We start from the raw sequence: 22,117 nt of genomic DNA, 5'->3' as shown, positions 1-22,117 counted from the left end.
TCAAGTCTTTCAATTTCAGCTCTAGCGACTGGTGGTGCAACTCTTTAAAAAAGACATTAGTTTACTACGAAGATTCCTTTTGATTGCACTGGGCATAACTTTATAGGGGAAAAATGACTGTAGCACCTCGCACGCAGCGCGCAGGGATTGAACTAGGAGATGCATGCACAACCAAAGATCTACAAGGCGCAGGGAGTGGGTGTTAAGCTTCGTAGAGGGATGGAGTCGAGCTTGGTGGAGGGAAAACTTAGAGAGGGAGTTTTGCAACACGCCATATGCCTCTATGTTCTTTGTCCTCGAACAATGCCCATTCATTCGTAGTGTCATCTTCTTCTGCTACAGCCCCTTCATTCCTTGGTCTCAAACAGGACTCATTCCTTTGTACCATCCAACCCCGGCATGCCCTCAATACCATCGTAGGCAGCCTTACTCGCCCATCATATCAACTTGCACCTTGAAGGTATTTTGTACTCGGCATGAAAGGGAGGGAGGACCCTACACCAACGTGCGCGAGAGAGAGAGAGAGAGAGAGAGAGAGAGAGAGAGAGATGCAATGAAATGTTATATTAACGTCTTCAAAAGGCCAGAATGACCTATGAGACCAAACTGATACAAAAGTGGTGAATCTGTTACAATCTCTCTCTCTCTCTCTCTCTCTCTCTCTCTCTCTAGCGTTTTCCTTCTCTTTAATAAATGGATCCTAGTAGGAGTGTGTCGTGCATTGTGATTGCAAAGTAAGGGAGGAGATGCTAACTTGGAGTGGGGATCTGATTCAGCCATATGGCCAATCATTGTCGCACAATGGCTCCATTGCCCCAAGGCTCAAGTTTTATTCACATGCCCAAGTCTACTCGTGGGTGGTTCTTCTTGCTTCTTTGTGCCTCAAAATTTGGCCGCCTGGTTATATCCTAAAGAATGTCCGTTCCATCCTCGTTCCATGACTTAATGCCTTCCCTTAGGGTTCCCCAAAATGCCTTGGGATAGTGTCGAGTTTTTTTATCGTGATAAAATCTTGTGACGCACTGGCTCTACCATCCCATTGCCCAATGTGGAGAGGAAGTTTCAGATCACGAAACATGCATGCAAATTTGAATTTCATCTCTTACTTCCTTGCTTCCAATGGCTTTCCAACCCCTATCTCTCTAACAAAGACACAAGATACAAGCGTGCATGCATTCTTGTTTTATAAGCAAGACTTTGTTCTTCATGCCTGATAACTAGAAAATGTTTTGAGTGGTCCACACAAAGGCTTATGAGACATGAGAAAGGAAAAGTTGATTCTAAGATCCAATGAATTGTAGAAACCCTAATTTGAAGAGAAAGTGCTCAAATCTGCAAGGAAACTTATGTTCGTTGGAGTACACATATTTGTCGTAGAATAAATAATAAAAATTTAGCTTCAATTAAACAAAAGCATTGCAATACCACTTATGAAATCATAGTTCATACATTCTGACGACAATACTCAATGATTATCATGTGGTGCTCTCTCCACATGATAAGAAAATTTGATGCTCTTTGCAATGCTACAAGGAGAAACCGTATCTCTTGTTTCTTGCATAGTTTTTGAATACTGTGGATATCTCATATCTTTTCCAAGGGTGGAGTATTCTTGACCATGCAAAATAGGAAAGCTACAAATTGTGCTATTTTTGTGATTTTTTTCTAGTTTTCCTAAATTTAACTTTGATACATTCTGGTCCATGAGGCAAAGTAGGTGACTCAAGGTAGTCAACTAGGGTCCCTTGATCAAGTACACTATCAACTTGATGTAATCATTTACCTGAATCACTTCAATGAAATACATGATGAACGTGAGAATGAGTTGGAACAGCTACCTTGTAAACAATGTCACCTATTCGCTTAAGGATCCTTGACTTTATAGCCAGCTTCTTGCAAAATTCCTTATGAACATGCAATATGCCTCACAACCGAAAACTCTAAGATGCTTATAAGAAGGTGGCTTTCCAGACCAAAAATCTTTTGGAACGTTCGCATTTATAGCCTTGTTTTGAGACCTATTAAGGAGGTGAAAAGTGTTTCTGCACAAAATGCTTTAGGCAACTTTGCATTTACAAGATGCTACACACTTTTTCCCTGGACAGTACAATTCATCCTCTTAGCAATACGATTATGCGGAGGAGTGTATGGTGGGGTAGTCACTTGATTTTCTTTGAATCATATTCGCCCATCATTCGTTCTTACCTAGTCAAATGGAACACAAATCCGAAACAGGACATGAATGGGCTTGAATTGCCATTCCCTGTTACACTATACTCAACTATTTTACGAAATGAGAACTCAAAATTGGCCATTTCTTGTAACTATGATTCTTAGACATTTTAGTCTCTTGCAACATTGACTCTCCACAAGGGTGACAAATTTTTCAAACACTATCAAAATAGCATCCTTTTAACATAAAGGATATCACACCGTGCATGAGAAGACATATATGAATATGACAAAATATGATGCACGACGCAAGGATAAAGTATGCACACATGATAGGCTCACATATATCATTGTGAACGAGTTCTAATGTCTCATTATTGTGTTTACCTCCTATCCTTGGCGGCGCCCGCGGGGCGCGAGGGGGGACACTTACTAATTATGTGACTATCACGTGAGTGCAACAGATTCAGGGCCGGGGGGGGGGTGTGTCACATTTTCACATACAAAAGGGCTATCATAAAATGGAATTAGGAAAACAATTTACACATTGAATAAGAAAAGGGTATATTTTATTTGTCAAAAATTCACAGATAAAAAGCTTTAGAAATAGTCCTTGAACGCATGTGATATACACAATTTGGGCATTGTGACCCCTTGAGCTCCTATCCTATGTGATGCATGTGTTTCTTTATCCTATAAATAATGTTCACACATAGAAAAATGAGAAAAGTTGAAGCTCAAGGACACAACCATAACAAGTACTTTCACTCCTTTTTCAAACAAATGACCCAACCAATGATGGCACAAAGAAACACTTGGCTACTCAATCACATAAATCACATAATTTTTAAAAGCTAACACATGAAATGTATATATACGTATCACAATAACAAGAGAACCCTTGGCAATCTTCTAGGAGTGATCATCAGAAAAGATAGCCCACATCATCAAACTATTCAACACTAATCATCAAACCTTCCTCATTTTCACTATTAGAATTGATCTTCTCAATCTTCAAAGTTCACACTAGAAGTTGTCTTCTTTTTCCCTTCTTCATGTTGTTTTTCCTTTCCATTCTCATTCTTCCATTTATTGTCGTCCTTTTTCATGTGCCGTTCTTCCCACAACTATTGAACCGCCTTCTCTTTGTAGACTTTCCCTCTCACCATGAGGCCATTTGGACCCGTTTCATATTCTTAACGTTAACCTCCTCTATTAGCAAGCTGCTTTCCACATTTGCACTGGTGAGAACATGGGCAGGGACACAATTACTAAGAGTTGTAAGAAACATGTCTCAACTCTTGAGGCTATGTGACCACTTTTAATGGTGGAGTAGAACTTTATAGGAGGCTTCTATGCACTCTAAATCCTTCAAAGGCATGGTTCAATTTGAGAAATTGCCTTCTCCCTAATTGTTTTTTTTTAAAACAAAAAAAAGGTGCGTGAATTGTATTAAGAGAGCAAAAGAAATACATCAAGGAGCCCAAGGAACGGGCAACGAGATGATACAAAAATCTAGATGCAAAATCTCTCATCCTAGATACAGTTGGGCCTGTAGCGGAGGGAATTGGATTCCAAATGAGCGTCAACGCAACCTATTCTTGAAGTGGTTGAGAGTATTTCGAAGCTAGAATTGGATCACTGCCTTCAAGAGAATCACTGAAGCTTGAGGCATTATCGGACGAAATCCAATTCAGCTTGGATCGCAGGTAACAAGTTACTAGCATCATTCCACTCATCTTCGGCATTTTGGAGGTCTTCCAAGTTGATTCCTGGCTGCATCCTCAGAGGATCCATAAACATGTAGCATTCATTTTCTTATTCAATAAATTTGAGCTTGCTCGAAAGCTAGTTGGTGGACATGCAAATGAATGTCATCAAGAAACCCTCTAAATTTGTGTCATGTGAGCTTGATGGGCATCCTCACAAAGAACTAGTCTTGCTTGGTGGGCCTCGCTATGTAACATCTATAGAATATAGGACATATGAAAATGTACATTTAGCATCTAGCATTGAAGGAAACAAGAGCATGAGTAATTTGGCAATAAGAGCATTGTTTGGAAGGGATATACATTTTAAAAATGCTATTATGTTTATTTATGGGAGAAAACAAAGTTAAATGCTTCCATAAATGAAGATTATAGGAATCATTTCTAAGAGAGTTAGTTTAGTTTTTAAGAGAAGTAGGTAATTTTTAAAATTGTTATTATGTAAATGGAAGGATACAAAGTTATGTACATCAAATAATAAAGATTGATATTAGAAATCAACATGCATCCACTATTGCAATACACCACATGCATTGTCTAGTAACTGCAATACATCACATGCATTCACTACTTGTGCATTCACTATTACAATACACCACATGCATTGGCTAGTAATCGTGTGCAAAGAGTTGCGCCAATAAACTGCAGCAAAAAATGAAGTGCTTCACTGACCTGAAATGTTGTATTGGCGCTTCTCAATTGTTCAATCCACAAGCCGATATTTGATTCAAGCTACAAGAAAGGGATGTGAATAGTTAAACATTATATCATGCAATGAAACCTTACATATCAAAACTGCAAAGTAAATAGTGCATGTCATGCAGAAGTGCCATACAAAAGTATGGTGGAGAGTTGGCACTGTGGTCTCTCCAAAAATTATAAGAAACGGAAGGCATGCCCTGCCCCATAGCGTTTATGTGTTGTGCCAAGCAAATGCATAGTCATGAGGAGTTGGATGCAAATAACGAACCTTGCAGTGTTGCCGAGCTGGTGCTTGTGCAATCGAAACATCCAGTGTTGTGAGTTGTGAAGAGATTCGTGTTTTAATTGTATTCTTGTATGGGAGTCTTTACTTTTTTTGTTGAGCAGAGTCTGTTCGAGCGAGGTCATGATTGAGATCTCGAGCATCCACGTGGCTCAAAAAAGTTCCTTGGGCTCACCAAGTAACAAGTAGCATCTATGGGAGGTTGAGACTGCGTGCTCAATAGCGCTTGCCTCCACTCTATTAGCCTGTGGCACCATCTGAGTTTCTGTCCCCCTCTACTCACGACACTCTCACCCTCCTCACACCTTTTTCCTTCCAATTGGCGACCTTCCTCTGTAGTGGCTCTCAGCTCAAGCAATAGCCCTCTTCCATCTTCACGCCATGACGGCCTTCTTCTTAACTGCACCAGGCAGCCCACTCTTCATGTAATTCATGCAAGCCTTGTTGCGGCCTTCCACTCCATGCAAGCAGATAGCTAGCTGCACTTGCTATATAAACATAAAGAAATACACAAAGTTGTGAAGGTAGTGCGCAAGCCCTCAACCATCTTTCCAAACCGGCGGTGATTGCCTCTGCTGAAGATCAACATCATCACCATCATAGGTGACCCTCTACAAGTGATTGTTTGTGTTTCATGAGATGCTCATGTGGCTAGGCATGTGGCTTTGCATGCTAATCGCGATCATCTCATCCGCTTAGTAAGGACCGCTCGCCAAGAAGGGAACATGCCCCTCAACGGCCGCAGAGCCGAACGAATAAAGCAGGCAATTCTTTCTAGTTCTGGCTACGCAGGTGCTGAATAAAGCTGGCAATTCTACTGGTAGCGCAGAGCTTTTCACAGAAGCGCAGAGCAAAGCAGCGCATCGTTTAAAATAAATAAATAAATAAATAAATGTAATGCCACGTGGTGGCTTCTGCGTTCAGATATTGTAAAGAGGGGCTTGGGCTCACCAAGTAATCAGGCAACACTGCTAGAGATCTAGGGCATCGTAGCAGTTGGATATATCAGTTGGCCTAATGTTGGGGCAGTCCAAGGCTTCCTTTCCCTGCACATTCAGCATACATGTTGACCAAGGCAGTGCCAAGTTTTTTTCCAACAGATCCTGACTAACAATATCGTCAGGAGTTCTTTTGTCCATCTTAGCGTCTTTCAAGTTGCCACATGACTTCAAGATGTAAGCATAGGTTATTGCATCTGGAGAGATGCACTCGCTTTGTATCAACTGAAACATCCCATAGCTTCTTGGCCCCCCTCCTATTTAGCATATCCTGCAATCAGTGCATTCTTAGGGTTAACATTCTGCAAAGGAAACTCCTCAAGAACCTTTTGTACTTTTTTGAAGCACACCACATCTGGCATACATGTCGATCAAGGCAGTGCCAAGCACGCAGCTGTCTCACAATCATCATTTCCCATCTCACAATGTCATCATTGCCCATATTGGAGTCCTGTGTAGGGCCACATGCCTTCAAGATGCAAGCATAGGTGATTACACCTGGAGAAACGCCAATCCGCTAAAAAAAGCCCAAAGCTTCGCAATCAATGCGTTCCAAGAGACGACATTTCAGATAGGAAGCTCGTCAAGCACTTTCTAAGCCATCTGAAATATTTGGCATACATGTCAACCAAGCAACAACATCTTGTGTAATGCCACATGCCTTTAAGATGCAAGTGTACGTAGGTGATTGCATCTGGAGAGATCCCATCTCTTTGCATCTGCTGAAAACAGCCCAGAGTTTCCTGGCCTTGTCCCTGTTGGGCAAATCCCACAATCAATGCACTCCAAGAGACAACATTCCAAGACATTAGATATTAGTCTTGCATGACACCATTAGATAGCATGAAATGGAAAAAATTCAGTGCTTCCTTCTCATGTCCATTCTCTATCAATACAGACAAGGGTGCAATGTTTGGAGCAAAAAAACTATCCAAAGCAGTCATTGCCTTCCAAAGGTCCCCGCATCTTCCATATATGCTGACAAGTGAAGCTTGAATAAAACTGTCGAGTTGTACCGAAGATAAAAGAGAACCTTTGGAAGCGATTCATGCAGGAACATGCATCGAGGACAGAGGCATAAGCGATATCATCGGGATAAACCCTTGGTTCTGCATGGAATGAAAATACTCCAATGCATCCTCAATGTGATTGTTACTAGTAAGAGATGCTATCATCATATTCCACGCAACCACATCCATAGAAACCATTCCCCAGAAGATCTTTTCTGCACTACATAAAGCCTTGCACTTGCCATACATGTGATAAAGAGCAAAAACCATGGAAGTCCAAGACACCATATCTTGGAATGGCATACTCTCAAAAACAACCCCAGCAAGATAAAGGCTCCCACATTTCCATACATGTTGAGAAGCACATTTTCTAATGTACAGTCTGGCAAAAACCCACTCCCATTAACAATGGCATGAATCCTTTGTCCCTCTTAAACGAAGCAGTGCCCTACACAAGCTTCGACATCACCTAAAAGAAAAAAGCTCGCTGGTTCAATCCCCTCAGTCAGCATGCTTTTCAAGAGAGAAAGAGCAGCTAGTTATGGCCGTTTTGAGTATAAGATGTCATCAGAGCATGGATAGGCATGCAGTCAAAAACATTAGCTGCATAGAGCACTTGTCCACATTTCCCATACAGGTTTATAAGCACAGTTCCACATACAATGTCAGATTCAAATTTCTCAGCTACTATAGAGGCATGCACCGCAATTCCCTCTTTCAAAAGTGCCAGATAGGAGCATGCATTGTGCGCTCCTTGCCGCACTGTCGATGCAAGGGACTTGCCGATACACCGTGTGCGAGCCACAAATGGCTCCAAGCACACAACAAGACTAATCTAACAAGCTCAAGAGAGCAAAGGGTGTGTCACTCACCGCTCTATGCTCGCCTTCGTGGTGGATTCCTCACCGCGATGAAGAAGAAGCTGCAGTCGTGCCGCGCTCAACCGCTTCGCCGCCGTCGTGCCTTCGTAATGCTCGATCGCACACACACTCTCCCTCCCTCTCTCTCTCTCTCTCTCTCTCTCACATACACACACACACACAAGGAGGTGAAGAAGAAGAAGATGGAGATGGAGATGGAGCAAGAGCACTCTTCTATTGCACAAATGAGAGAATGAGTGAATTTTAGGTTTAGTTGGCTTTTATATGAGCTCACCCCATTCACACTTGGGCGCCCATGCTTAGCCAACTAATCCCTTGAATGTCCCGGTTAGAGTGCGCCTCTCATCGGCGATCACTCTTACCCTTTTCCTATTGGTCCGACAAGCCCGGTACCTGACTCTACCAAATACATAATACACGTCCGTCGTAGGTGATGGGGTGTCCATGAGCCGTGAGGGTTAACATGCCCCCCTTTCTAATGTAGATTCCGTCCTCGGAAGCTATTGAGTTGAAGCTCGTTCGTCGAGGTGGAAGAGCATTTGAGATGAATGTCCTTATCCTTCTTCAGTCACTGCAAAATCAAACAACATTGGCATAGTAATTGCATTCTCATAAGTGAGTAAAAAGCATATGCAGTTTTAGGTAGACAAATTGATTGGTAAAAGAATTTCAAACAATTTGTCAGCAATGAACATTAAATTGCAATGTAATCAAATGCATAAACACATGTAAAGGTAAAAAATTAAACAAGTCTGGGGTCGCTAATTTGACGGTCGAAAGGCACTAGAGATCGAATATTAATACCATGGGTAAGCTTCTTAATTTTCTGTGGTCAATTAAGTTGTTTAATCGCGAGAGCCAAGTATTCATGTTCGAGGGATAACTAGAGGCTATATCTAGAAGACCTTGTAGTTAAGCTACCATAAAAGGAATTTCTCATGAAATCATCGCCTGACTGATTACTTTTTCTTTGACCCCCCAAAGTCTTTTCACAGTGATTCAATTTGATGTGTGTGCTTATTTTGTATGCCTTGGGTTTTTTGCTTTTCAAGGAAAAGCGCCCACACTGGGAACCTCTAGGGCTCTAGTACCATAGGCAATACATGTGAGTGAAGTACCAAATCAAGATGCGATTTCTCTTCCAGCTTAAGATTTTACAGTGTGGCACTTTGATTTTTTGTTTGTTCATTTTCAGCATTTTAATTTTATAACTTTGGGGGGTCATATAACATTGATACACCTCCCCAGGCTCATCACACTAGTTAACTCCCTTTATAATACTTAAGCTAAAGGTCAATAGGGTCAAGCCTACTAGAAAGCCCTAGTACATTTCACACAATGCTACCTAAATCGGATTAAGAACCTAAGTAACCATTGATTATTAGGAAGACATTCCCCATGGTATTAAGAGAAGATTTCTAACACCTAACTTGGTCAAACTAGTTTGTCAGACTGCTTGATTTTTAAACTTAGACAAGTGATTATGAAAAAATTTACATTGAATTAAATGTTTGATACTAAGCAAATGCGGTGAATATTAGGCTACCAATCACAATTAAAGCAGACAATCATAGATGCAAGAAAGATAAGGGGCAATGCTAATGGACAAGAAACACCTGTTTGTGTCAATGGTCGCGCTGGATTTGAAGAGTGAGTCGAGATAAAGATTCCATGAAGGTCCAAATCCTACCAATAGCAACACGCTCCTGTACACACTAGGAAACAAAAGGAATACCTCCAGGAGGCACATTAGTGGAAAAAGGTACCAACACTTATTGAACACAACAAAAAACATAAGGAACCCTAACCTAATTATTTGCACTCCCCCTAGAGAGTCAAGGGAATAGGATATTGTAGAGGTTGGGGGGAAACCCTAAGGCTAAACCCCTATCCTCGTCGTCGAGATAAAAAAAGTCATCATCCATGAGACCATATGTACCATCCGTGTAGTCGTGTAAATTTTCTTCTTCATCATAGGTGCCCATGTTTACTAAGAAGGTCACTAGACGCTTATAGTCATCTTGGTCAAAAGGGTAAGCTTGTGCAATGGGATAAACGCTCTCTACTAAGTATGGATCAGACGTGGTCAAGAGACGTATCAGCCATTATAACTCCTCAAAATTCCTCTCACATGCTAGCGTACCTATCAAATCCCATTCACATGCAAGCACTGGAAAGACCATGTGAAATATTTGTGAAAAGTAACGAGGGTACCTCTCACCCAAGGCAGGAGTGTATGACTCTAGCATACTATCCATATCTGTACACGCAAATAGATGATGGTTAGAGTGCAAATATTACAAGGGTCGTGTTCTTGTGCATAATTTGTTTTTATGATTTGTGTTATGGCTCTTGCTCTTTTACTTTTTTATCTTGTTTTTGTGAGTATAAGGCTTTATATATACATTCCCTAAGATTGGAGATTAAGGGGTCAGGGGGAAAGGTTGAGAGGAAAGCAAGTGAATAATGGATGTCCACAAACACTCCCCCCTTCCTTGGGTAGATCATACCGTTTGAAATGATGTCGTCACCCTTTGAAACCAATTGTTCCAATTGGTAATAGGTGAGCATTTTTGCCAGTAGTTTTCTATTACCCTAGGTGCCTCGTCAAGTTGCAAGGGTCGTAAGGTACTCTCCCAGGATCGAACTTGAAGTGGTTCATCAGGTGATTCTTGAACACTGGGAGGTGTGGATTCTTTTGTAGCTTCATGGAGGTCCACTACTATAGATGGAGGCTGTGTAGAAGCTTTTACCTCTATGGATGTATTACATGATGAGCTAGAAGCTTCAGGGAACTCCCCCCTTCCTGAGCTAGGTGGAATAAATTGGTTTTGCCTTGGAGCCCAAACTAGCTCTGGACTAGGTGTGTAGCATTCTGTGATCTTTCCCTTCCCACGGTCTGCCATTGGCTTTAGCGTTACACTGTTTGACTCATATGGGTTTGTTGTCGATAGGGAAGGACACATTTTACGTTTAGGTACCCAAATTTTCTCATTTCCATCATAGTAGCCTTGGGCTTCTAATAGTCGTTTTGGAATCCATCATGATTTGGTCTTGAATCTCCTAGAGCACGCTCTTGGTTCTCCAGGGAAATTTTTTCTTGAAATGGATGGGAGGGTTGAGGTAGTTGGAAGTAAGGCCTTGGGGACCCATTGATATGTACTCTTAGGTCGTGCAGGTTGAGTACTTGCAATATTAATGCTTGCTACAACTACAAGTGTTGAAGTGCTAGGTTCATGGGTAGTCGGCAAAGACGAGTTAACCACCTTGGCTTGTGAATGTTGGCTGCCCTTCAACTTTGCTAGAGTTTGCAACGTAGGTGACTTTGCTTGAATGATAGGGGTAAGAGTCGGTGGTCGCGTCGTGACACTACCAGTATCCCAATCAATAGTGCATTTGGTTGCCAATATCCACGTGCGTCCCAGGTTTATGTTGCCTTCCATAGCTCCCGCGGGCATGACTAGAAACCTTTGCACTATGCTTCCATTGTCATAGACAATAGGGGTCTGAAGGACTCCAAGAATAGCAGTTTTCTTTTTATTAATGCCCTTGACTTGCATCGTACTCGGGGATAGGGTCGGTTTCCCTAATTGACACCAAACTCCATAGGATAACAAATTGTGTTTAGCTCCCGTATCTAATAAGGCATTGTATAGTACTTTCCCATAGGGGCTATTTAGCTCAATTGGGTATCGTAGGGGTGGATCAAATTCTAATGAGTCGTCATCTGTGTCCTTGAAAAATGCTTGCGTGATTCCCAGATTAGCCTCTCGTTGGCGTCTAAGACATTGTTGTCGTTCTCGAGCCTCAACTCTTGCTTGGATTTTTTTAAGCTCTGTTTGTTCCTTGGAAGCCTTCTTTTGATGGATGGCTTGCAACTCTTCCTGGCTTAGAGGATCATAATATCTTTTGAATTTACTCCCATTAAGGAATCCAATGGTTTCAACTCCATCTAGAGTCTCCACACGAATGGTACCTTGCGGGGTAATTTCACACACTCGATATGGTCCCTTACCAACGTATTTCAATTTCTTCTTTTCATTACGTACCCCGTACATAAGAACTTTATCACCAACCTTGATGTCTTTATCCTTTAAATGGCTATCAAACCACTTCTTTCTCCTATCCTTCTCCACTAGAGCATTTCGCACAGCTAATTGCCTTTCTTCATCTAGCCTTTCCAGGATATATAATCGCTTCACTAAGGGGTTACCATCCCAACCTTCTTGAGAAGCTACTCGAAGACTAGGAATGACAAACTCCCATGGCATAACTGCTTCTTGACCATACACCATCTTAAACGGTGTGCAATTAATAGCAACTTTATACGCAGTACGATAAGCCCATAAAGCTGATGTAAGCTTTAGGTCCCAATCAGTGGGATGAGCCTCAACTGTCTTTGTCAAAATGGAGATGAGAGTTTTGTTGGTACTCTCAGCTTGGCCATTTGCTTGGGGATAATAGGGTGTAGACTTGTGGTGAGATATCATGAAGTTTGATGTGAGTTCTTTTATTACTTCATTTATAAAATGAGTTCCATTGTCACTCACAAGTTCAAAGGGGCATCCAAAACGTGTGATAATGTTCTCAAAGAGGAACTTAGCTGTTGTTTTTGCATCTGCCTTTCGTGTTGCTTTTGCTTCAGCCCATTTGGTTACATCGTCGGTAGCCACAATGATATATCGTGATTGCGTGTTACGTGCAGCCGGACTAATCGGTCCTACAAAGTCTAAGTCCCACTTTTCAAATGGTTGGGTTACCTTGATGGGATGTAGAGGCATCCTATCCCTTCTTTGTGGCTTGTTGAAGCGTTGGCATTCATCACATCCCTTTGCAAAAAGTGATGCATCCTTAAACAGAGTGGGCCACCAATAGCCTGACTGTAAGATCTTTTGGGCAGTCAACTTTTCTGAAAAGTGACCACCAGCTACGCCCATGTGTGCCTCTTGTAGAATATATAAATACTCATCCTCGCGGGCACAGCGTCTAAGAACATCATCTTTTCCTCTCTTATAGAGAGTTCCAGCCAGTAAGCAATAGGGTTCGCATTCCTTGATTAATTTTTGAGCTATATCTTTTCGCAGTTCTTTGGGTGGAAAACCATTAACTAAGAAGTTAACAATCTTTTCACTCCATTCAGACATTGTCTCAACAATGAGCAAAGGAGTATCAGGCAATTCATCATCAACCCCTGTAGGAGCTTCGCCATTAAGGATACGAGATAAATGATCCGTCATGACATGTTTCCTCCCAGGCCTCACAACAACGGTGAAGTCAAACTCAAGAAGAATTAACAACCATCGTGTAATTCGACCTGTGGAACACGGCTTGTTTACCAAATATAGCAATGCTTGATGATCAACATAAAACACAAACTTGGTAGCAAGAAGGTAATAGCGAAATTTAAATCACAGCTAGACCTTCGCGCTCTGTAGTAGTGTAGTTCATCTCGGCATCATTTAATTGGCGACTTGCAAAGCTAATAGGGTAGTCCAATTTATGTTCTCCTGGTTGAGTTAGAACACACCCAATAGCAAAATTTGATGCATCAATATGCACATGAAAAGGTACATTCCAATCGGGTGTTCGCAGGATTGGAGCACTTGTTAGGGCCTTCTTTAATAACTCATAAGATTGATGACATTCTTCCGTCCAGTGAAACTCGATAAGAAGCTTGTACAATGGACGCGCTATCTCGGCAAAGTTTAAAATAAATCTTCGATAATAACCAACATGGCCCATAAATCTTTGAACTCCTTTATAGTTCGTAGGTGGTGGCAAATCGGCAATGTCTTTAATCTTACTCTCATCTGTGGATATCCCGTTCTTGGACACTATATGCCCTATAATGACTTCATGCTTAACCCAAAATTGGCATTTGAAAGGGTTCAATGAGATGCAATAAAATCTGCACCTTTCAAATATTTTTCGTAGATATAAAAAATGCTTCTCCCAAGAAGAATAAACACAAAGGTCGTCTAGGAAAGCTTCACAAAACTCCCTTAGAAATTCTTTAAACGCAGTGTTTATTAATCGTTGGAATGTAGCAGGGGCATTCGTTAAGCCAAAAGCCATAACACGAAATGCAAACACTCCAAACTCTGTGATAAAAGCAGTTTTAGCTTGGTCCTCTAATGCAATTGTGATTTAATTGTAACCAAAGTACCCATCTAAAAAGCTATAAGCTTCCTTGCCCGCAACTCTTTCAAGCACATGTTCTGAATATGGCAATGGATAATGATCTCTCCTAGTGGCTGCATTAACTTTCTTGAGGTCCACGCACACTCTTAGTTTCCCATTCTTTTTTGGCACAATGACTATTGGAGAAACCCATTCTGAGTGCTCAATAGGGTATATGAATCCACATTGGATAAGTTTTTCAATCTCCTCTTGTACAATTTTGGCGTACTTAGGATTCATTGGATAGGGTCGTTGCTGGACGGGTTTAGCAGCGTTGATCATGGGAATTGTATGTTGCACCACAGAAGGTGGAACGCCCTTCATGTCATGATATGTCCAAGCAAAGATATCCTTGTATTCCTTGAGGAGCTCCTTAAGTACAGCCTCTTCAGTTTCGGTAAGGTCTTGAGCAATAAAGACTGGTTTAGACTCCTCACCTGGTTCTGCTAATTCTATCTCTTTAACTACCGCTGGACCATCATAGACTCCACTGTTTCCATTGGTAGGTATTCGTTGGGCTTTGGCATACACAACCTTTCGCTCCCCCGTGGTATAAGATTTAAAATGTTCAGGAGCCGTATGTAAGTCAGCAGGCTCTTGTCTTGACGGAGACCTTTCTTTTAGTTCTGCCTCCTTTTGTTGTTGTGCTAACTCTCGGTTTTGACGTCTTCTTATAGTTCGACTCAATTTCGGCTCTGTAACCTCCAATTGAGCGAGGTCAATGGGTCGCGGGCTGCACCACATGACACTTTGGAGATGTTCACCCCAATTGTCTACTAGCTTTCGATGAGCATCACATGCCCCTAGATAGCTAAGCCATTCTGCAGTAGATCTTGTAGATCTTTCCTTGTTTATCCTAGCTCTCACATTTGCTCGATATCGTCGTCTCTTATATGACCTTTGTTTCTTGTTAAGGTTTTGATTTTGGTAAATGTTTAAACTCGACTCACTTGATAGGTCTTCGCTTGTATCTTCTTCACTCTCATATAAATTACCATAGATGGTCATACTAGACCTTGAGTGTTCAGTTTCTATACTTGGCTCACTCGATGTTTCCTCAGGTTCTGAATCCATTTCTCCCTGAGATTCCGTTTCTGATGTGTATTGGCATGAAGCCTTTGAGGAATCATCGGTTTCACTCTCAGGTAGGTGTGCCTCTTTCTTATCATCGGATGTTACATGCGCTACACCTAACATGTTTACTGGTGCAATGTGTGGTATCTCTTCCCCATCTGGTGTTACCCAGGTTGTTCCTCTAGCTCCCCATGTATCTATAGTTGCCGCTAGGTGTACCCAATCAACATTGTCTGACTCAGCCATTCCGGGTAGGATATCCATATAAGGAGAGTTCTCCCCAATATCCGTGTCTTCGTTACACGTGTAACAATACTGTAATGGAGCTGAGTGAATTGTTGTGTCTGATTGATTATCAATGATGAATTTATTTCCTAGAGGATGCGTTCGACCACTTAAAAGATCAACTCGAATGACAGAGTCTTGGAACTGTAAGTAGATGTGGTTTTTGGACCAATCATGCACCATTTTTGCTTCCCTCATGAATGGACGCCCTAAGATCATCTCAAATGACATAGGATGCTTGGAAAAATCCATAACAATGAAAGTTTGCCTTACCTTGTGTCCCAAGACCTTGATTCTGAGATCCTTTAACATTCCAATAGGCGTAACAATAGATCCATTAGCCATTTTTACCACTACGCTTGTGGCTTCAAGGTGAGGTCGCCCCATAGACTCCCAACAACTCTTTGTCACCATGCTGACTCCTGCACCACCGTCAAGGACCCCCTTTACAGTTAATCCTTTAGTAGTGATTGGTAGAGTAGCATTAGATTCATCACCTTCAAAGTATTGCCCCAACTTGTTAACGGGTACTTCAATTATAGATTCATGTCCCGCTAGGTCAGATGGTGGTGCTAAATGTTCCTCATCATTCATTACCGAGTCAGGTTTGTTCATATGTGCAAACTGTGGTAATCCGGCCTGTTATTCTCCATTGAGGAAGGCTCGAAGAGTTGAGACTAGCTCGGGGTCTTTATATAGTTTGGACATGATGGTGGTTCTAACTTCTGAAGACATGAAATCCATCAATTTGGCAACATTTAATGGCATCTTGTGGGATGTAGGACCCTGACAAGAGAATGGTGAAGATGGAATCTCCACTTCCTCAAGGGGGTCGGGCATTCCCTCACCAAACATTCTCTCTAGTAGGAAAGGTGTGTGTCCACTTTCAGATGTCCTACCCTCACTCTCTTCTCGAATGATACTGGGTATAGCTAACGGCCTGTAGTTCTTGTGAGGTTGAACTTGTGTGGGAAACACTGTGTCCGACATCTGGATATGTTTGGGTTCAGGTTCTAATGTTCGTTGAGTTTCTTCCACCAAATCCCTCAGTTGTTGGACTCGTTCAATTTCCACTGTTCGGTTTGGATAGGTTCCAATCTTTCTCTTGTAATCCTCATTTTTTGTCTCTCGTGGCTTATCTTGGGGGTTCGCAACTAGGTGGTTTAAACTTGAATACTCTTTTGGTGTTCGTCGTAATTCCCTCTCGTGATCCTCCTCACTGGCTTTTTCCTTTGTAGTAACAATTTTGGTCTTCGTGGTCTCTATCGAATCTGAGTCATCCTCAGGGTCATTCATATACACGGGATCCTCTCCTGTCCCTATGTTAGTCTTTGAACTAGGTTTTGAGCTAGAAGCATTAAGGGATTTCTTTCTTCGTGTTTTCTTCTTTCTTGCTCGGCCAATGGATGCAGCATCCCTCTCTTCGAGGATGTAATTTTGCTTTTGGAGCATCGACCATGTGAGTGCATTCACTGGTGTTATGTTTATAGTTGGTGGTGTCCCATCAACAATCTCTATTATGTTCAATGGTGTGATTTTCGGTGCGTTTGGATTGTTAGGACACTGTGAGATCAAATGATCTATGCCACAACGATTACAAGTGAGTATTGGCATTGCCAATGCACTCCCTTGACTTGTTTGCATTAGTGCGGCATTCTTTTGCATTCCAATGGGGCACTCAGCTACTCGATGTGGTCCACCACATTCGTAGCACTGAAGAGGTGGTCTCTTGGTAAAACTATTAATGTTTTGGCCTCTTGCTGCTAGCGCAGTAGCTTGATATACCGGTTTGATTTGTCCCCAATGGTCTTCCATATAGTACATGGGACACTCCTCAAGCATGTCAACTCCATAGGTGATACTAGAGTCTATGTCCTCTTCGCAATCTACATAAGTACTAGATGACTCGTAACCTATTTGGTTCATAGGTGTAACTCTTGGATGAGGGGGTTGCGGTCCTAGAACTGGAGGTGGCAACGGTGTGGTTTGGACCACATTTTGGGTTCTAGGGACCATGTGCTGTAATGGCAACTGTTGCTCCATGGGTGGGGTAGGCATCAATGCAGGAACTCGAGGTGAGTCTGCCCAAGCTATAGGCGGTCTATTTTCCATGATGCGTTTAAGCATTAGGCAATCCTTCGCTTGATGGCCATACCTACCACACGCGTTACAAGTCCCGTTAAACTTTACTCTGAAAGTAGGGCATTCACTCATAGTATGTGGGCCCAAGAAAATTGAGCACCATTGTTGCTCCCTTCTTGGATACATATGAGTGTTTTGTGGAGCACGATTACCCCTTTAGGCTTTCTTGGATGGCCTTGGTGAGATCTGCCAAAGTCATCTCAAATATCGTTTGCTCTTTCACGATTGGCTTTATCTTCATTGGCTCATGCCCTGACACTTGCAAGCTACTAGACTTCGGCTCCGCAGACACTCTTTCTCCTGCAATCATTAAATTATCATCCAATTGGATTGCATTCATGGTGACTGCTTCCCAAGTAGTGATACCTCTAATGACTAGGCCATTATATATAATTTCATGTCGTAGTTCCCTAATGAATCTATCGAGCAATTGGTTGTTGTTGAATCGCTCATTTGGATTGCATCGAGAATTCAAATTCTTTAGGCCACTAATGAAGTCTCTCACGGATTCACCTTCTTCTCGTTGGGCTTTCTGGAGCTGAGAGGCTACACCCCAAAGTACTCCCTCTCGTATGTGCTCTTTCAAGAACAATCTCCTAAGAGTAGAGTAGATCGTTTTCTCTTCTACTCTTAAGGTTCTATACCAATCTCCAGCCTTTCCGCTTAGGGTCAAACTCAAAGCCTTACACTTATGTAGCTCATTGTGCTCTTCCAAAGAATCGCACACATGTTCAAAGACTTCCATATGCTTTCTAGCATCTCCGTCTCCACTGAATTTCTGTGTGAGCTTAGCTACTTGAACTGCCTTGCTCCTAGGCTCTCTATCAGGTGCACTACGCATGTTTTCCGCAATAGAGCGATCGATAGTTTGAGAAAATGCTGCCAAATCTCCTATTTGAGCAGGTATAATGGGTGTATGTGCTCCTAGAACCACATGTGAGATGGGAGTTGGCCTTGTCTTTGGCATACGCGCGGCTCTTGGGTCCCATATTTCGTATGGTGGTGTACCAGACGATGGTCCAAAGTTTACAGGCGTGGCCCTAGGCATAAGGGGTGCCTGATATGGCATGTTATTATTAAATGGCATGGCTCCACTTGTATAAGAGCTTGGATAATGCCATTGTGGATTGTAAGCTCTTGGAATAATCGGAGGTGTAGGAGCTACATGAGGCTGAGGTACGATAGGTGCACATGATTGATACATACATGCAGGTATAGTTGGGGCCACTGTGCTACTAGGCATCGGCGCAGTGTTAACAAATGAACTCCATGGTGTATTTCTTGTCATGCTCACCACTGGGATATGCATAGTAGCCGTAGTGTCATTAAGAGAAAGATGAGCTAGATCTGGGAAGGTAAAGCTGCCACTTGTGGGCTCAGATTGTACTGAGGCTCCTGACAAAACAACATATGGAGGATCAATGGGGCTCACTGAGGGAGTCTCCATTTGTGATAGGGTTGGTTGGTTGGACTTTCCCGTATCCAAGAATCTCATTAGGCCTGTTGAAGGCATGTTGATCCCTGTGTTCCGTCTTTCTAACTCGACAATCCTATGGAGGACATCACAGACTTTCTGTTGTTGTTCATCTATGCTAGTAGCACCCGATGTGGATTGTAGAACATCTAACCAACCCACATGATAGGTGTGTCCTGTGTACCGATCAGTTAAAGTTTTTGCTTGTAGGTCATACTCCCAATTTTCGTTTAGGAATATCCCATCTAGGCCTGGCGTGCTGGAGGTTTCCCTTGAAGTGGAAGCATTATTGCTCCCCATAGCTTGCCCCTCCGTGACTGCTACCTTGGGAGCACTCGCTTGCTCGGCTGGCATGATTGTTGTCATAGGAGTCTTTTCTTCAGGGATCGGCTTTGTTCTAGCCTTCGTAGGTTCTCAATTTCCCTCTCCCTTGTTGCTTACATATAGCGTTCGATCTCTTGTACTTCGGCAAGACTCCTACCATCAGGTAGTAAAACCTCAGAGGGAGATAGTCCTAAAGGATCAGGAGGTGCAGTGGATGGAACATTCACATGCACACTCTCAAGAAGCATAGGGTCTATTTTAGGTATGAATGACGAATTTACTTCCCCACTCCCTTCATTTATTTCATTAACCGCATGTTCGAAGCGAGTAGCTCTACTAAGGGTCTCTTTTAAGCGGCTAAACACGCTGGACCCGGGCCGTGGGCCCATGGCATGCATGTCTTGACTTGAACTATCAGGGTTTGGTGTAGGATACCCTTCCATGACTTCGTAGTCAGAGGAAGAATCACTAGACGCGATATGAGGATCTTGGGTCGCGCTACCTTGAGTCCCAGCCGAAGGTCCAGAACCTAGGGTGGAGGAATAATGGGTGCCCGCGTAAATGGAGGCACTACCAATATGCTCGTGCTCTAACACTCGTCCAGAGCGTAGGTTCATATGACTTGGATCCCCTAGAAGTGTCAGTGAGGGCCCGTGAAGGCTGCTCACCTAGTAATTTTGGGTGTTTTGCAACACAAGTCTTTTCTTATTTATTTATTTTTTGATTTTTTGGTCCTTTTTTTTTGACCCAGCTATAGAATAGAACGTATGATAGCTCAAAACAAGCGTCTCGGTCAGAGGGACGTGCCGTGATTTACAACCCTCCGTTTGGTCACTTTATGCCCTCGGAATCCCTAAAACCGTCAATTTCTAGTAGGGAACTAGGCCCAAATTAGAAAGTCTAAGGGTGCAAGTGGGAAGAGAAGGGAGGAGAGTGGAGGACTTGCCCCACATGCTCTCATTCCCTCTTGAGGGGATAGGGTATATATATAAAAGTGAGTCTAGTATATATCATAAGACTGAGGACTGGGGCCTGGGCTTGGGCTTGGGCCGATCCCGATCCTGATCAAAATTTTAGTGTAGCCGCCCATTCACTCACGCTTAAATATTTTCGGTTTTTTAGTTTTTTAGTTTTTTTTTTTTTGGGCGCGCGTGATTTTGGTGACCCTTTCTTGGCCACACACAATGTCACCTACCTAATCTCCTAGTCAACAGCTCACAGACAGCTCACTACCTTATCTACTCCCTAACAGTGCTGCTAACCACTAACTAATCTACTAACTAATCTGTTAACCACTCTCCTAACTGCTTGCTGATAGTAGGCTAACTGTCCACCTACTTCCTCTCTCACTACCTTACTGTGCAAAGACTGTGTGCAGGCAAACCTTGACAGAAAACTGTGTACAGACTGTGTGCAAGCAGAAATTGCTAATTGCCTTCCTACTTATTCATTCACTGCAAACAAGCTAACGACTACTAATTGTGCAAAGACTGTGTGCAAATAGAAAACACAGCATTATGCAAAAATCACAGAACTTGCAGACAATACAGAAATTAACAACTTGCAGAAAAACAATTCATTCCTCTTCCTCTTCCTCTTCCTCTTCTTTCCTACTACAAACAACTCATAGGAGAAGCACAAAGTGCCTCTTGGGCTTAGTGCAGGGCGATTCCCCGGCAGCGGCGCCAAAAATGTGCGCTCCTTGCCGCACTGTCGATGCAAGAGACTTGCCGATACACCGTGTGCGAGCCACAAATGGCTCCAAGCACACAACAAGACTAATCTAGCAAGCTCAAGAGAGCAAAGGGTGTGTCACTCACCGCTCTACGCTCGCCTTTGTGGTGGATTCCTCGCCGCGATGAAGAAGAAGCTACAGTCGTGCCGTGCTCAACCGCTTCGCCGCCGTCGTGCCTTCGTAATGCTCGATCGGACACACACTCTCCCTCTCTCTCTCTCACACATACACACACACAAGGAGGTGAAGAAGAAGATGATGGAGATGGAGATGGAGCGAGAGCACTCTTGTATTGTACAAATGAGAGAATGAGTGAATTTTAGGTTTAGTTGGCTTTTATATGAGCTCACCCCATTCACACTTGGGCGCCCATGCTTAGCCAACTAATCCCTTGAATGTCCCGGTTAGAGTGCGCCTCTCATCGGCGATCACTCTTACCCTTTTCCTATTGGTCCGACAAGCCCGGTACCTGACTCTACCAAATACATAATACACGTCCGTTGTAGGTGATAGGGTGTCCGTGAGCCATGAGGGTTAACATGCATTCAGAACACAAACAAATGTGATCTTGTCTGCCTTGATGGATCCTGACACCAGCCATTTTCTCTGTATCTCAACCGTCTCCTTCTTCCCCTCATCTAGCCGGCCGCCGTTGGCCCTTCTCCAGGATGTGACGGATTCCTCGTCTGCTTGCTCTCGGCGAGGTCAACATCAGCTACATACAGACAAACCCCTCTTCTGACACAAGCATGCGATGGGTTCTGTAGTACTGTACCCTCGGCCTCACCTGTTGCATCACCTGTTCACCATCGTTTCGAAGGATGTGTCGCTTAAAGTTAAAGTCTGCTTTTCTAAAAATATTCCATATAGCCAACATAAACTCTGCGCGTATGTGACTGTCTCCTAGTAAAATCTCCTTCCAAGACCAGGAGAAACCTAAGAAGGGCGTTCAAAGGGCAATTGACAAAAAGACGCGACACGTGCTCGACTGAACATGGAGCAATGGGGGTAGCTTCGAGAGCTGAGGGGGAAAGGCGCGGGACTAGAGGGATTGGAACTTGAAATACCACTACCTTCTATCTAGGGTA

The 22,117-nt window shown here is 42.9% G+C and overlaps 1 pseudogene; it reads right to left on the bottom strand.

The window, feature by feature from the left end:
- Nucleotides 1–7,365: 7,365 nt before the first annotated feature.
- LOC147420064 (pentatricopeptide repeat-containing protein At5g65570-like) lies at nt 7,366–21,906 on the bottom strand (annotated as a pseudogene).
- Between the last annotated feature and the right edge of the window lie 211 nt (nt 21,907–22,117).

The sequence above is a fragment of the Adiantum capillus-veneris genome, chromosome 28 (assembly GCF_014529385.1).
Source record: "Adiantum capillus-veneris isolate H3 chromosome 28, ASM1452938v2, whole genome shotgun sequence".
NCBI lineage: Eukaryota > Viridiplantae > Streptophyta > Polypodiopsida > Polypodiales > Pteridaceae > Adiantum > Adiantum capillus-veneris.
This window is presented reverse-complemented; position numbering and strand designations above follow the sequence as displayed.